The sequence below is a fragment of the Aotus nancymaae genome, unplaced genomic scaffold, assembly GCF_030222135.1.
Source record: "Aotus nancymaae isolate 86718 unplaced genomic scaffold, 86718_ANA_hifiasm-v0.15.2.pri h1tg000014l, whole genome shotgun sequence".
NCBI classification, from domain to species: Eukaryota; Metazoa; Chordata; class Mammalia; order Primates; family Aotidae; genus Aotus; species Aotus nancymaae.
In genome coordinates, this window is record NW_026988425.1 from 60835764 (window position 1) to 60851039 (window position 15276).

General features: G+C 36.8%; 1 protein-coding gene across 3 annotated transcripts in view; it reads left to right on the top strand.

The window, feature by feature from the left end:
• Window positions 1–15276, top strand: part of MAST4 (microtubule associated serine/threonine kinase family member 4) — a 564457-nt gene that overhangs the window by 46162 nt on the left and 503019 nt on the right. The gene's annotated exons all lie outside the window — the stretch shown is intronic.

Below are 15276 nucleotides of genomic sequence, written 5' to 3' on the forward strand. Positions count from 1 at the left end.
ACTCTTATTTTCACCCTCACCAAGAATAACTAGATATAATTATGATGTTATTACTCCTGATTATACAACCTGAGAATACTCAATTCTGAGACTATTCAAACAAAACTGGTGGCTGAGCATTTTGTCAGATATTGGTTCTGAATTGTGTATTGCCCTCTCTTACAACACCTGGTGTTTATCCTCTGGGAGTTTAGGATGGGTGTGCATTAATAATACCTTGGAGTATTATTTGCTGTAGTTTCTATGTTGTTATTGCTTATATAGCTGGAAAGTTGGGAAGAAGAGGTGCCATGCCTTTAGTTTAAATTGAACCTATACCTTTTGAACATAAACCGTCATGTAAATGTGAATTTTGGAACATGCGCTATTTAATTTATCTTTCAATGGGCTGAATGATTGTTTAAAAAATATATATGACTGACATGCTTAGATCTGTATTCTAGGGCAGAAATGTTTTCTGGTTGAGTCAGTTATGACATTATAGAATTAAACCTAAAACTACTTGCAGGATAGACTTAGAAAAAAATCCACTTGATATGTTTTTGTTTGCTTCCCATAAAATGTTGGGAAACATATTTTCTCAGAAGAAGGGACTATTTGGACTTAGTGCTGAATTCGGGGAATCTGTGAGGAGCTTCCCTTAGTATTGAGTTGAAGCTCAGTAATATCTGTTGAAGCTATTGCTGTGTCCCTGTGATATGAAAAAGAGTATATATTATACCCACATATGTCTTCTACTTTAAAAGTTTTATTTTTCAGTGTTAGTCACATGTAAAGTTCAAGGTAGCAAAATGAATTAAAAAGAGCGACAATTTAAAACTGAGAGGAAACAAAACATATATTTGAGAGTGGTCTTCAATAGCGAGAGTGGTCTTCAATAATTTATTGTTGTGCAGAGGACAGATGCCCCATATTCTGTCACCTTCAGACCAGGCCTCAGGCTATATGTTTAAATTTCTCTTTTTTTTGGTGTTTTTTTTCTGTGCCAGAATTTCCTTTTTGACATGCTTTTCGTTTTGCTAGTCAAAATGAGTTTTTTTCTTTTCTTTTTTTTTTTAAACATCATACTCCTGTGGGTTCAATCTACCCCTGAAAAATTAAACTGTATTCCTTCTGTTTAAGCCATGATTAAGTTTAAATGCAAATGGAAAATCCATTTGCATTCCTAAATTGTTGCTGATGTTTCTGATTCTAAGGGATTTATTGAGCAGGAAAGAAGAGCATTAGCTTGTTTTGTTTTTTTATTTAAATTACATTTGGGTGACCCAAATAGCTTTCAGAAGTATAAAATGAATTTTGACCAAGAGTTATAATAGTCATTAGTGGCTATGTGAGTTAATAATGTGTCCTATATTCTAGAGTCCTTCTTATAAATAAAAGTGTTGATCTATAAGCTTTAAAAAAAAAAACCCTGTGTTCTTGGATTGTTAGTACTTACTATATTTTAGTAGTTAATAAACTGTTGGAGAAAAGTCCAGTTTGACTTGATTTTCTTTTTCAGATTTAGAAGGAAAATTAAGATTCTACTAGATGTGGGTATGAACAATATCAATAGCTTGTCAAATCTTAAATTCTCAGAATAGTAGCAAACAGCTTTATGTAATAGGGATTTACTTATCAGACCTTCATTTCTCTGGGGATTATATTCAAGGGATATTTAGGAGATTATTGGCTTTATGGCCAGTTTGCATTTAGGCAGAGGAAAGGATGAAAATGCTAATTACAAAAGCTTATTGTGCCAATCAAAGTCTATGCTTTAGGCAACTTTTGTTCATACATTCCCATTATTTTTTTCTAGTTGCTTTCTTTTTTCATTCAACTTACAGAGAGAGATCTTATTGGCTCAGCTTAGTTTAGAGATTGAATTTCCCTGAGAGAGGTATCTACACCTTGTGGAATTATTATTGTTCCAGAATGGGAGTATTCCATCTGGTATGGTTGGCTTAAAAGGATACAAGTAGGAATGGTCAAGCCTAAAGAAGCTGGAATCCAAACTGACACTATACAGTCTCCCAAACAGGGATCTGGAAGAGATGACCACAAGGGCACAATTCTAATGAGTTATGATTTTTTGTTTTAGACAGCTACATTTGAAGTAGTTCTTTTGGTTTTGAATGAAAATTGGATAAGATGCCATGTATAGGATATTCTTAGGTCTTTAAAATGTACTTGTCCATTGTCATAGCCAGACTCTGACCGTGGTGAGTATGGCCCAGTTTTTTAATTTTGGGAGGTTATTTATCAAGGGGTAATACCCTGATGACAGTGTCAGAGTATTAGAACTAAGTGGGACCTTATAAATATTTCAGTACAAAGATTAGAGGTGGGATCGATCAATGGGCTTCTTGGGGGTGGGGGATTGGGAGTTGGGGGAACTGGTCTGTGTGCCCAGAGTCGCATAGAAAGTGTTGAGCATCTGTTTCTTTTCAGAGGTCAGGTGGGGAGGGGAGATGCTGGGGCTTTAATCCAAACAATGGTACCTGTGCCCAGGAAAGATTAGAACCATTCTAAACCAAACTCTTTCATTTTGCGGTTGATAAAACTAAGGCCCAGAGGGATGAAAAGTTGTACTTCAAGTCATTTTTCTGAGTCATCAGACAAATCTAGATTAGAATCTAAGTTTCTGTTCTTCTGTCTGTTGTTTGTAGAGGCGCACTGATTTTTATAGACAGTTATCTAAAACTTGGCATTATAAATTTAGTTCTTGCAGACTGAAGTGGATGGGGAAAAAGTTATTCCAGTTATTTCTCAGAATGAAGTGCAAAGACGATGCCTAGGCCAATGTTATTCTAATAATATGATTAAAAACTCAGCTGGGGCTTTGGGGAAGTGGTGGTAGTGTTACAAAGTTGAAAGTTGCAGAATATTTCTTTTGCTTTTATTTTCAAGTACATATGTTGACCATTCTCAACCAGTGGAACATAGAGAAGGTGTTTTATGCTTTAATTAATTTAGCAAATGTCTACATATAGAGGGACTTTAATACATTTTTTCCTCCCAACGACATAAGTATCTTGAAATCACAGATAGTATTTGTTTAGCAGCCCTTTTATTTTTAAAAAAGGTAAATTAGGTTTAAAGATATGTGCTTTTATAAAAAACCAGTTTGAACTGCAGCAGTTACAATTTTGCTTTTCAATTTTCAAATGTTGAAACTTTTTGTTCTTCAAATCCTTGTCCATTCTACCTTTTTTTCCTTTTCCTCCTTTTCTCATATGTGAAACATTCTTTCCAGATTTGAAATTTTTTCCATCTTTGGTTTTAAAACAGTTCAGACAGAAATATTTTCTTCCCATAAGACTTAAAATAGTTGTCTTTTGTTCTATATCACTAATGTTCTGATTTTACTATAACAGGTTAAAATGTTCTAGAATTGAGATTGAGAGCATAGGAAATTATAGGACATTTGGCAATAACTGAAATAAAGAGGTTTTTTGTAGTCTAATTCCCCTTCCCTCATTTCATAGTTGTTCACGCTGCAACATGTAGTAGGTAATGTTATAAACAGTTTTTGACATTCAATCAGATATCAGGATTAGAGAATATTTTGATTATTAATCATTATTAATGGATATATTTTAAAAATGTTTTGATAAATCATTTTTATTGTTTTCAGAGCCCAACATTTATAAGGATGACACTGGTTATAGCCTGACATCAGAAATTGAACTCAGAAACATAGCAACATGTATCTTAAATCCCAATTATAGGCTGTGATTTTAACCCTTCTTACAGAAGCCTTCAGCTTCTCTAAGTGCTAAAAATTCTCTTCAGTTGCTAGGCTTAAAAAAGGGACATTATGTCCCTACTTGTCATTTTTGTTTATTTAGGAATAAACAAAAACATGGTGATAAAGTCTAAACCTAATATAATTTTTCCAGGAAGCTAGTATTACTATTGTAAGGAAGAATATAGCATTTATTACCTATATTCATAGAGATATTAATTTTTTAATTCTGCTTTAACACCATGTATTAGAAAATCATTAGACCCTCTGCTTCCCACTTAACTCTAATTCATGTTTCACTTATTTCTCAGCTTCAGTGGATGATGTCAGATGTGTCAAGAACACTTTATAAAATCATTTATCATGACTCTGTAAGAATAGGCCAAATAACTCCAGAGTGCTATAGCCCCAAGCAGCTACCCTCGCTGACAGAAGCAAATGTCAGATTCAAGATAGACATCAGGTTTCTTTGTAATGCTGGACTGTATAACTTTAAAAGTTTATTGTTATCAATGTGATTGAAAATTTAAATGACTTTTAAAATAACCTTTAAATAAGATGTCTTACTTAGCTGTTTGTGTAAGTCATTCCTGTTGATTTCCTATTTTGAGATATGCCCTCTGCTTCCAAATGTAATATAACATCCATTGGTTTTCCTAGCACACTTAACTGGCCATAATATTATAGGATTAAGATTTGGGGTTACAAATGTTAGTGCTTTGTATACTGAATTTCTGGCCAAGTCAACTGCCTTCTTCATAGTTTGTGTCCCCATTCTCTCCTAAACACTTGGGATGTTTTTTTAAAGTTTGGCTCCAGGATCACTGATTGGGACATCATTTAAATATTTTATACTTCTAAAACAAATCTTTACATGTTTAAAGAAAAGGTGAGGTAGGAGAGCCCTTTCCAACACTAGTCACTCTGACCTCTGATTCACCTCTCCTCTCACTCCCCAGTGACTACCCCATGTCCTTGAGTACAACATCAAAACATTTTTTTTTCTTTTCCTTGCAAAATATCTAAGAAGTTGTTTTTACCAAATGACACTGGGTATTGAATAAACAATCAATAATGTTTACTGGAGGTTCAAAGTTATCACCTAATGTTTTATAAAGATAAACCAAATCTAAAAACATTTTATCTAGAATTATCTGCATTATTTCAAATAAAGAAAATAAAGAAAGTTAAAATGTCTTAAATAATCTAACTGTGGTGTAAGTGGTTTGTAGTTTGATTGAAGACTCAGTATTGGTATAACCAAACAAAATTCCTGTGGTGTAGGAGTGATGTGGAGTTTCCAGCTCCTGAACATAGCACAGGAAGTAAATGCCCAATTATAGACTCACACCTGGCCAGCTCCTGCCTCTTTTGCCACTGGCGGACCATAAATGCTTCTTGAGAATTTACTACACCATTCACTTTTCATGCCTCTACTCTTATTGCCTTAAACATAAAGGAAATATCTGGGTTTTTTAGTTGAGATTTAGAAATGTAGAGAGAAAGGTGAGAATTAGACCTAATTCTAACTACCTGTACTCTAATTACATCTGATAAGTCATTTACATTATTGATGCTGTACAACTTGAGGGAAATTCCTGACTTCATTTGAGTGGTTAATGTAGGAGAGAGAGAGAGAGAGAGAGTGTGTGTGTGTGTGTGTGTGTGTGTGTGAGAGAGAGAGAGAGAGAGAGAGAGACTCAGCATTTCCTTCTTATTTTCAGGCATTGTGACAGTGTGGTAATTTGGGCCATAATATATATAAAAAAAAGTCATAATTCTGAAGCTGCTTTTTGCTATAGATACCAGTCATTTTAGGGAAGTTTTACTCAGTTATTTTTTACTGGAGTTCTCTGTGCTATGATTAGAACAAGAAGATTTGGGAAAGTTTAACTTGGCATGGCAAAGAAGGAACTGAGCAGAAAAATATTTGGTGAAAAAAGAATCAAATGAACGGGATGCTCAAGAGTGAAGTTCAGCAGAAGCAGGAAAATAAAAAGGGCGCCTGTGTTATGTCTTTTCCATAATTTATATTTTATTTTTTATACTGGAAATGCCTTAGGTGTGTATTTAATGGTAGCAGAGAAAGACAGTAAGGCTTGGTGACTTTTTTTTTTCTTAAATGAAATTATTCTGTTTTGTCTTTGGCATTCCTATTGAGTTTTTTACCCAAGTCTCCAAAGAAAATAGCCTTATTAATTTTAATATTTCATTGCAGACTAACAATCTCAGTAGAATAGATTGGTGCTCGATTGAACTGTATCCTGAGATGTTTCTAAATGAAAGCCTTGTCAAATATTTTATTTTTCTTCTGTGTTTCAATATTTGAATTGTCATCTGGTAGAATGACTTTAGTATGCTTGATTTACCAGTGCTGCTAAAATGAAGTTGGTTTTTACATTATTTGCAGGGTAGTCATACTGTAGGATTAGTTCTCAAAGTAAAAATCTTACAGTTAGACTTGATGTTTTATGTTTATGACCATCCAATATGAATTGGGGCTGTTTAAAAAGATTAAAAGTTTAAAAACCTTTAAATTTCATTTTTCTACTTAGAGTTGCTCAATGGGGTGTCTGAACATACCTTCAGAAGTATAAGTAATAGGTATATGCTTTAGATTTCAAAAAGTACATAAAGAATGTGGTGGTCTCCAAGTGCCTGTGTTTCCTCTCTTGGTTGGGAGTTCAGGGTATTCCAGCTTTTGTGATTCAGTGTTTCATGGAAGCCACTGCCCAAACGCTAAATCAATCGACTTGGTTGTATTACCACTTGTAGAGAGAATACTTATGTATAAATGCTCTTATTTAATGTGGATCAAATTTGAGCTGTTGAGTTTTGTTACTCGGACATACTCAGGATTGTCTGTCAGGTAAATGAATAAAGCATCGAATGAGAGGTGAGAACAATTGCTGTAATCCGTGCCTGCACATGTGTGTTGAGCCAGGTTCTGTGTGTGTCTCTGTGGTAAGTAGCACAGGACTCTTCTATGACTGGCCGTCACCTGGTGTAGGGGTGCAGAAGTGGGCTTCACCCTTACCCTTTTAGTGTACAGAGCCATCTGTGATGCCTTTGAAAGAATCATTTGTCAAGTCCTGCCCATGTCTAATCTCTTCTTTTCATTATAGCAGGTCATCGATTTTTAGCCTTTGGTTATTTTAATTGAACTATTGGAGCATTCTCAGCTCAGAGATCATTTCCACTGGGAAGACTTCCTTGGTCCCATAAACTGGGTCACATCCTCTCCTATGTGCTGCTATAACACCCTACCTTTGTTCTTTCTGCTGCCTTTTAGCACCGTGGACCATATTGGCCTTTGTAATGATCTGTTTCTCCCTCATCTGTAAGGACCTTGACTATGAGCACTCCCTCTTTCACTCTGAATCCACAGTGCCCCAGCACTTTGGGAGTCTGAGGAGGGTAGATTGCAGGAGCTTAGGAATTTGAGATCAGTTAGTCAATACTGCCATCTCATACACTATGTTATTTGGGCACGGCATTTTATCAGTTTCTCAATGATTGCCCATTGGCTTCTCACTTTCAGGGCCTATACCAATTCACTTTTTTTTTTAAATGGCAGTCTTACCACTTCTCATAGGCTAATTGACCATGTTCCAACTTGGACCATGTATTCCAGTCAACCATTGCCACAATAATGTTGAATGACACTGTCCTCTAAATCAGCCTATTCAATAAACATATATTCTCAGATTCATGGTCCTGCTGGTGGGATATGGACTGGCAGATCTAGGCTTAGCTTGGCTGGTGGCTCTGCTTCAAGCTGTGGTCTGGCCAAACTTGTCTCCTTGCTCTGGCTTGGACTCCTATCTGTTCCATACATGATCCTTCTCAAGTGTCCCAGGGTGAAAGAGCAGAGACTACTAGGAAGCATTTCTCATGGTGATAGAAGACTACCTGGCTCTACAGAAGAAAAGATAAGCCCTGATTTGTAGCATTTGCCCATTTCTGTGGAGTAAATACTCCTACCACAGCCAATTTCAAGCCACTAATATGACATCACTGGAAAGAACAGCACAGTAGCATACCATTGTATAATATTTTTCATCATACAGCTGAAATAGACAACCTCAAAAGCATAAAGAGGAAAATGTAGTAAGTTATGAATTTTGAGTATCATTGTTTTGCTATAATTTAATTTTAAGCAAATGTAATTTTTATTAGTGTGTTTAACCAATTGCCCTGTAAGTTCCTGAAAATTAAATCACCATCATGAGCTGGTACAAACTGGGTCTAGTACATCAGTGGGTTAGCCCAAATGCACACATGGAATACTCTAATACAGCAGTACTACAGAACATCACTGGGTTAACCCAAATACATAGCATGGAATACTCCATTTTAATATATTGGTATTCTAATAACATCACTGCATTAACCCAAATCCATGTGGTAAAACCTGGGCTCCGAACTGGAACATTGTCACTTCTGTTCATATCTCATTTGTCAAAACAAGTCTCATGGCAGAGCTCAAAGTAAGTGGATGGGCAAGCATACTCTGACTGTAGGAGGAGGAACTGCAGAGTCACATGGTAAAGGGTGTGGCTACATGGAGGGTGAAGAATTGGGGCCAGTGATTCAGTGAATTACTCCTGTTACATACTTACTATGTCACATAGTAGAGCAAAATCCATATTATGTTAACTGCACTTAACCCCATCTTTGAAGTGTTGAAATCATACTTCTGTGGCAGTACCCATGGCTATAAGTTCTGTTAGCAGATTTGATTGAGAATCTTTTTTTTTTTTTTTGAAAAAAGTATGTATCATACAGTGTGATAGCTGTTATTCAGGAAAGATGTTGGGGTAAAAAAATGAAGTCTGAATTTTTACTTTCCATGTTGTGAAGCTTTCTCAGGCATTATAGATGCAGATTGTCATTTCCTAGTGGATTGCTACTTTATCATTTGATCTTTCTATACTTAACTTTTTCCCCTGAGGACCTTTGTCTGATATTACATACTCAGTCTTTTTCTACCATGTTTTAACTTTGTGTGTCTGTAGTAGCATTGATAACTTCATAAAATTTGTCAAAATTGTTTTTTGATGGTTTTTAATTCACTTTATTTGGGACAGCAACCAACAGTGATTGTTACCATTGGAAACATAACTAAATTTCGATTTACTAGATGACAATGGATAAAAGATAGTTTACTTTATTGATGTGTGACAAATTCCTCTAAAATGTAGCATCTTAAAACAATATTATCTGCTGGTTTCTGGTGATCAGGAATCTGGATGTGCTTGGCTGGGTGCCTTGGCTTCAACTCTCTCACAGTACTACACTCTAGGTATCAAGCCAGGCCTTCAGTCTCATCTGAAAGCTCAGCTGGGGGAAGATCTACTTCCTAACTCTCTCATGTACTTATTCCTAAGATTCACTTCCGCACTGCTGTGGGATGGAGGGCCTCAGTTCCTCACTGGCTGTTGGCTATGTGGACCTCTCCATGGGTGAGAAAAACAAGCCATAGTTTGTATGTTTCTAATGTTGGAAGTGATAGTCCATAATTTTGCCATGTTGTGGTCATCTGACACAAGTCATAGGTCCAGCCCACATTCAAGGGAGGGGATTACCTAGGGGCATGAATCTGAGGAGGTGGCAATTATTGGGGGCTGTTTTAATAGTTGCCTGCCATAATTTTATTGTTGTATACTGGCACCCTGTAAAATTGTTTCTCTTTTACAGATTAGGAAGTGAGGGAGCAAAGAAGTTAAATTATTTGTTTCAAGGCCAGGATACTAGCATAAAATATAACTGGTTTTTCAGCTTGGATCTTCTTCATCCAAGAAGACAATTTGAAACTTTGAGGTCAAAGCAAATGCTAGAATGTAAGCTGCATAAAGGAGGCGATCATTGTAATCATATCACCCTGCTTCGTGCCAGGAATGTAATAAGTATTTAATAAGTAATGAGTATTTCACAAGTGCTTGTACTGAATGAATGATTAAATGTCAATGATAGTATAGCTTTCTTAGCTGTTGCCATTCTTGTTTTCTTTGTGTTTATTTCCTTGACAACAGAAAAAGAGATGGTACAAAGTATCAAAAACATTTAAATTAAAAAAGTTCATCATCTTAGCTAATTTATATTACTGCAACTTATTTAAAAATGGTTGCTCTGTTTTCCTAAGACTCAAGACTAAAGTAATATAACAAATTTGACAAAGTAGTTAAAATTTGTTCTTTATTTCAGAAAAAGGTATAAAAAACAATATATCTATCTATCTAAATATCTATGTTTCCTAAGAAATAGAATTCAATCTTTAAAGCAAGCTGAGAGAGAATAACCTAGTTTTCCTAATTTATTTTTGTTGACAGTTCTTAGCTCATAGTAGGTCTTAAGAATTCAGTTGCCTAAATGTTGTATGTCTGTTTATTTCCTTTTAACAATATGCCTGGCTTTGAGAATTGTCTTTGAGTTTGGACATAAAGGAATATTACATTTAACTTTCTTTAGGTTCCTCTTTTTATTTGAGGGAAAAAAAATTGCTCTCTTTGAGGCAAGCGCTCTCATTGCTTCTCCCTACCAAGTACCAACCTTGAACATTTGAATCACTGTAATCTTGATCTTTGCCTTGTTAATGTGGATGTCGGTGCCTTTGTCAGGCCACGTGGCTCTTTCTGTAGGGAGTAGTTCATATCATAGCCTATGATGTCATAACTTTTCAAAAGGGCAGAGCTGTGCTAGATCCATAATAGATTTTCAGTAGTTCATTCTTGCCATCAACCTCATTTAGCTAGTCTTAAGTGTTACTAGTAAGTATAAGGACCAACTTACCCCTTTTTCTGACCAAGAGGTGGCAGTTGTGGGAACTTGCCCAGTCTTCAGTGTTTGTTGCTTGTCTCTTCCCCTTGTCAATACCTTAGCGACCACTCCACCTTTGTGGGTCTCCTTGCCTCCAGTCTTTTCTCACTTGGTGGGTCCTGTAACTGCTGTGTCAGTCCCCTCCCAGTGCCAGTATGATATTTCCTACTCAACCTATGGAGGTTTCTTTTTGATGATGTCAGATGTAAATGCTTCAGTGTTGCATTCAAGGCTCTTTCTAATCTGGCCCTTCATAATCTGTTCCCGTGCTGCCCAGCTGGCTCTCTGTTCAGCAGCATGAGTCTCGCATGTGTCATTTCCAGATGGGCCAGGGTGATTCATATCTCCTTCCTTGGCATCTGCTTTGCTGGCCTTCTCTCACTGTGGAAGGCCATCTGAACTCTTCTCCAGCCCTAATTTAATTCCTCCACCAAAGCCCAGCATAAGTCTGGGTTTCTCCATGTAGCCTCTGATGGCTACAGACATTTATTTGTCTCTCTCCCTGGGTACTTGTGATCTCTGCCATACCTTTTGACAGTGTGCATTTTTATCTAGTTAGTGTGCTTTGTTTCCTCAGTAAAATTGAAAGTTCTGTAAAGGAGGAGCATATCTATTACTTTTTTCCTTAGAGCCTGGCATAGTGCTGAACCACATATGTGTCCCCAAATTCATTATTCAACAATTATATATTGAATACTTGTGTTTTAAGAGACATTGTACCAGACATTCAGCCTACATTGTTAAATGAATCAGATAAAGTCCTTGGCCTCATGGGGCTAACAGATTAGGGAAGGAAGCAGACATTAAATAAACACATGCTGTGATAAGTGCTGTCAAGGAATTGGTGTGCTGTGATAAAAAACAGGGGCTACACATGGGATGGCCAGGGGAGACTCCTCTGAGGAGTAATGTTTAATAATGTCCTGATGCTAAAGGCTAGTGTCTGGGAAATAGAAGTGATACACAATAATGCTCCCTTAAGTAGTCAGAAGGGAGAATGGTATCCATCAAACATCCTTTGCCCCAATTGTTTTTATAAGGCAATCAAAGGTGGTTTGGTTCTAAAAGACTGGTTGCTCTGGAGTAAATAGATCTCTCCAGGAGCTTCATAAAAGGACTGAGATAGAGATGGAGCGATCAGAGAAGACACTAGAAGGGAACTTGAAGACGAGAACAGAGCTATGGAAGGTGCCATTTTGCAATTCTTGATTCAGAGGAGAAATGAGATAAGGGAAAGGTTCAGGTACACAGAGGAGATAGGAGAAAATTAAAGATTTAACTGTTGAAATTTCTTTTGACTACAAATTAAGTATTAAAGGTGGAAATGAAGTTTAAAGGAATTTAACCACTGCATCAATAAAACAATTTTAATAGAACAAATAAATAATTTTTCATTTTATTGACAGGTGGCTTCTTTATTCAGAATTATGTTAAGATTATTTTTAAGCAGGAAACAAACAAGATTTAGCTCAGAGATGAGAGGATCACACAAAATTAAATATGGAAATTCTAGGTTGCTGGGATATGCTTTCTGTGATTATGTTTGGTTAGTGGCCAACAAATGAATGCATCATTTCTTTTTTTTAGGCAATTTATGAATAGACTGAGTTCTGTCAAATTATTTACATTGAAATTGTAGGTTTTGGTGAAAATCTAGAGACTAGATTCAATTATATTTGTTTCAATATTAATAATAATAGCTAATATTTATTGAGTGCTTTACTAAATGCACAACATTGAACTAAATGCTTTGTATTCATTCCTTGTTTTTACCTTCACCACAGCAGCAACATTGTGAAGTAGGCACTGATTTTAGTTCCTGTGATCAGCTCAGACATGTTGCATCATGATGGGAGTCTTAGAACTTTGGTGTTAAGTGCTTCATAACTGTCTTTAGGGTATTGATGCTTTGCTGTTAGAAGATTGCTACACATTAAAACAAAAAAAAAATTGGTGCTCATGGGATTTTCATAGAGAATAGGTTTAAGCATATTGTAGTTGAAGGAGCTGAAAGAAATGTAAGTGATTTACTCAGGTTAATGTAGCTGGGTAGTAGCAGAGCTAGAACCAGAACCTAGGTATTTGGTTCCTGGTCAGTAAGAAAAGAAGACAAAGAGCCAATTTTAGAAACTGAGAGTTACTAGGAGGAACAGTAATCTGGATGTTAAGAGATTTCATTTCTAGGGGCGAATTTGCCAGAGACCAATGATCTTGATGCAAGGCAACCTTTTGTCCCAAGTTTCTTTGGCAGGATACCAATTTCAGGGTGGGTTCAGCACGATTTGACAGCAAATACGTAAACCTAGGGCTTCCTGAGGAGAGAATCCAAAGCTCTTTGCTACAAAGAAAGCACCCAGAGTAGTTTCTCTCTCAAGTTTACACCCCAATTTGGGAAACAAGATGCATCACTTTGTAATTATTCTACACTTACTCATGCATCATAATGCGGTGTGAAGTGCATGTGTGTTAACATTTATATTGTGGAAATTGCCTCATTAGTAAACAAGCCAGCCTAGCTGAAGCGTGGTAGGTAGTATCTATTGTGAAGGGAAAGAATGACTTGATGCAGAACTTTTAGTGTGTTTTTTGTTTTTTTTGAAACGGAGTTTCGCTCTTATTACCCAGGTTGGAGTGCAATGGTGTGATCTTGGCTCATCGCAACCTCGGTCTCCTGGGTTCAGGCAATTCTCCTGCCTCAGCCTCCTGAGTAGCTGGGATTACAGGCATGCGCCACCACGCCCAGCTAATTTTTTTGTATCTTTAGTAGAGACGGGGTTTCACCATGTTGACCAGGATGGTCTCGATCTCTTGACCTCGTGATCAACCCGCCTCGGCCTCCCAAAGTGCTGGGATTACAGGCGTGAGCCACCGCGCCTGGCTAGTGTGTTTTAAAAAATTGTGATCCACAAATGATTAGCAGTGTCTCCCCCTACATTTATTTTTTAACTTGGAAAATACTTACTGAAAATGTAAGCGCTTAGAAATTTAATGGCTTTGAAGGTTCAGTAGTGGTGTATAAAAGCTGGGAATGGCATCTTGAAGGAGATGAACCAAGAATCTGGGAATGAAGAAAGCAGGGCGTGTGACTTCCCAAAGAGGGTGAGAAAGGCAGGCTTGGTGAGGCGGTCACAGGTGAGCCAGAGGCACAAGCGGGGCTGGTGTAGCAGAGGGGCTGGAAGACCTTTCCACTTCGTACTTGTCTTAATAATGGACTGACCACTGTATGTCAGTATTGCTCATGGTTAGAGTTTGCTCCTTTTTTACAACCCTGAAATAATGTAAATGTTGTCTCCACATGATCTTTCATAAGATTTGCCTTCTCTAGCACATTTGCCTCAGAAATTGTCTGTTTGCTTGCTGACGAGGTTGGGAATGTTGTTAAATCCTCTTCCATTAAATTCTGCATTTAATCCTTTTCCATTTAATCAGTAATTGCAATAGCTTCCCAGGTATGTTAGCTCCATTTAACAGGGGAAAATAAGCTTGTATGTCTCACCCATCAGTCACAGGGTTATCTGGTCTTTTGTAATTGGGCAAGAGGAAGCATTGAGGAATATTGATGAGGAGACTGTGTGGGTGGGACTCTAGATTCGATTAAAAAAACTCTGATATCCTCACTTGATTGGGTTCACTGGTTTTTCCATCCAATGCAGAGACGGTTCCAAGGTAGCTCACTTTCTTGGCTGAAAGAAAGCTTTTTGCATTGCAGGTGCACTTGCTTTCTGCTGTGAATTGCCTTTATGACGTAAGAATACCTCCAAGTTTTAAAGTACTCTAAAGTGTTAGGCCCACATATATTTTATAAATTACTAAGTGAAATGTTTTTCTTCTCTAGTGCCTTGGAAAGGGAAAAATGCCTTTGTTTATACCTGTGAGACATAATTCTTGGGTATGTAACACATACAAGTGCAGATATTGGGTATATTGGTTTCATTTTTCCCAAGCAGAATTGTATTTTGAGAGCTCATGTGTCTTACTTTGCCCAGTAGCATCAAATCCCTCTCTCCTTTATGTATTTATTTTTGCAGTTACCCTGTAAATATTATTCACCCTGTTTCCGAGAAGATTCAGTAAAGGTAGGAAACTTAAAGAAAAATGTTTGTTCCAGAGGTTTTATGAATTATTTCTACTTCACAAATTCATTGCTGATCAGCTGAATAAATCATCTGTCTTTGCCTTTTTTAATGACTGGATATAGTCACCATTCATTGTTGTTTGGGCATTTGGGTGTCCAGCCTAAATCAATAGCCTATCTAGTTTATTGGGCGACAAGTATAGATAAAAATTATCATTGTTTTTACAGAGGACACTGTCTTATCACCAAGGAGAATATCTTCAGAGTCTCTAATAGTTTAGCAGTCTGCAAACTGATTACAATTGGACAATGCCCAGAGACCGCTTAACATTCTAATTGTATCTTCATGGAATAAATTTATTTCTGTCCTAATATTGCTTAGAAAAGAAATTGCATATTCTGTGTTAATGTGCTGATATTCCATCTACCTCCCCCATTCAGTTGGAATATTTTTCTTCAGCATTTTACAAATGAAGGTAAAATTGGTATTTGTAGTATAATTTCCTGTATACATTTCCAGTTAATTGAATTTTGCTTCTGTAAATGTATGGCTCTGAATGAAAGATACATGCGTGAGTAATATCAGCAAGGGAAGTTTAATTTCCATTCAGCCTGAGTTCTGCTTATTTCTGTGTGTTCTTTCTTCCTACTTTGC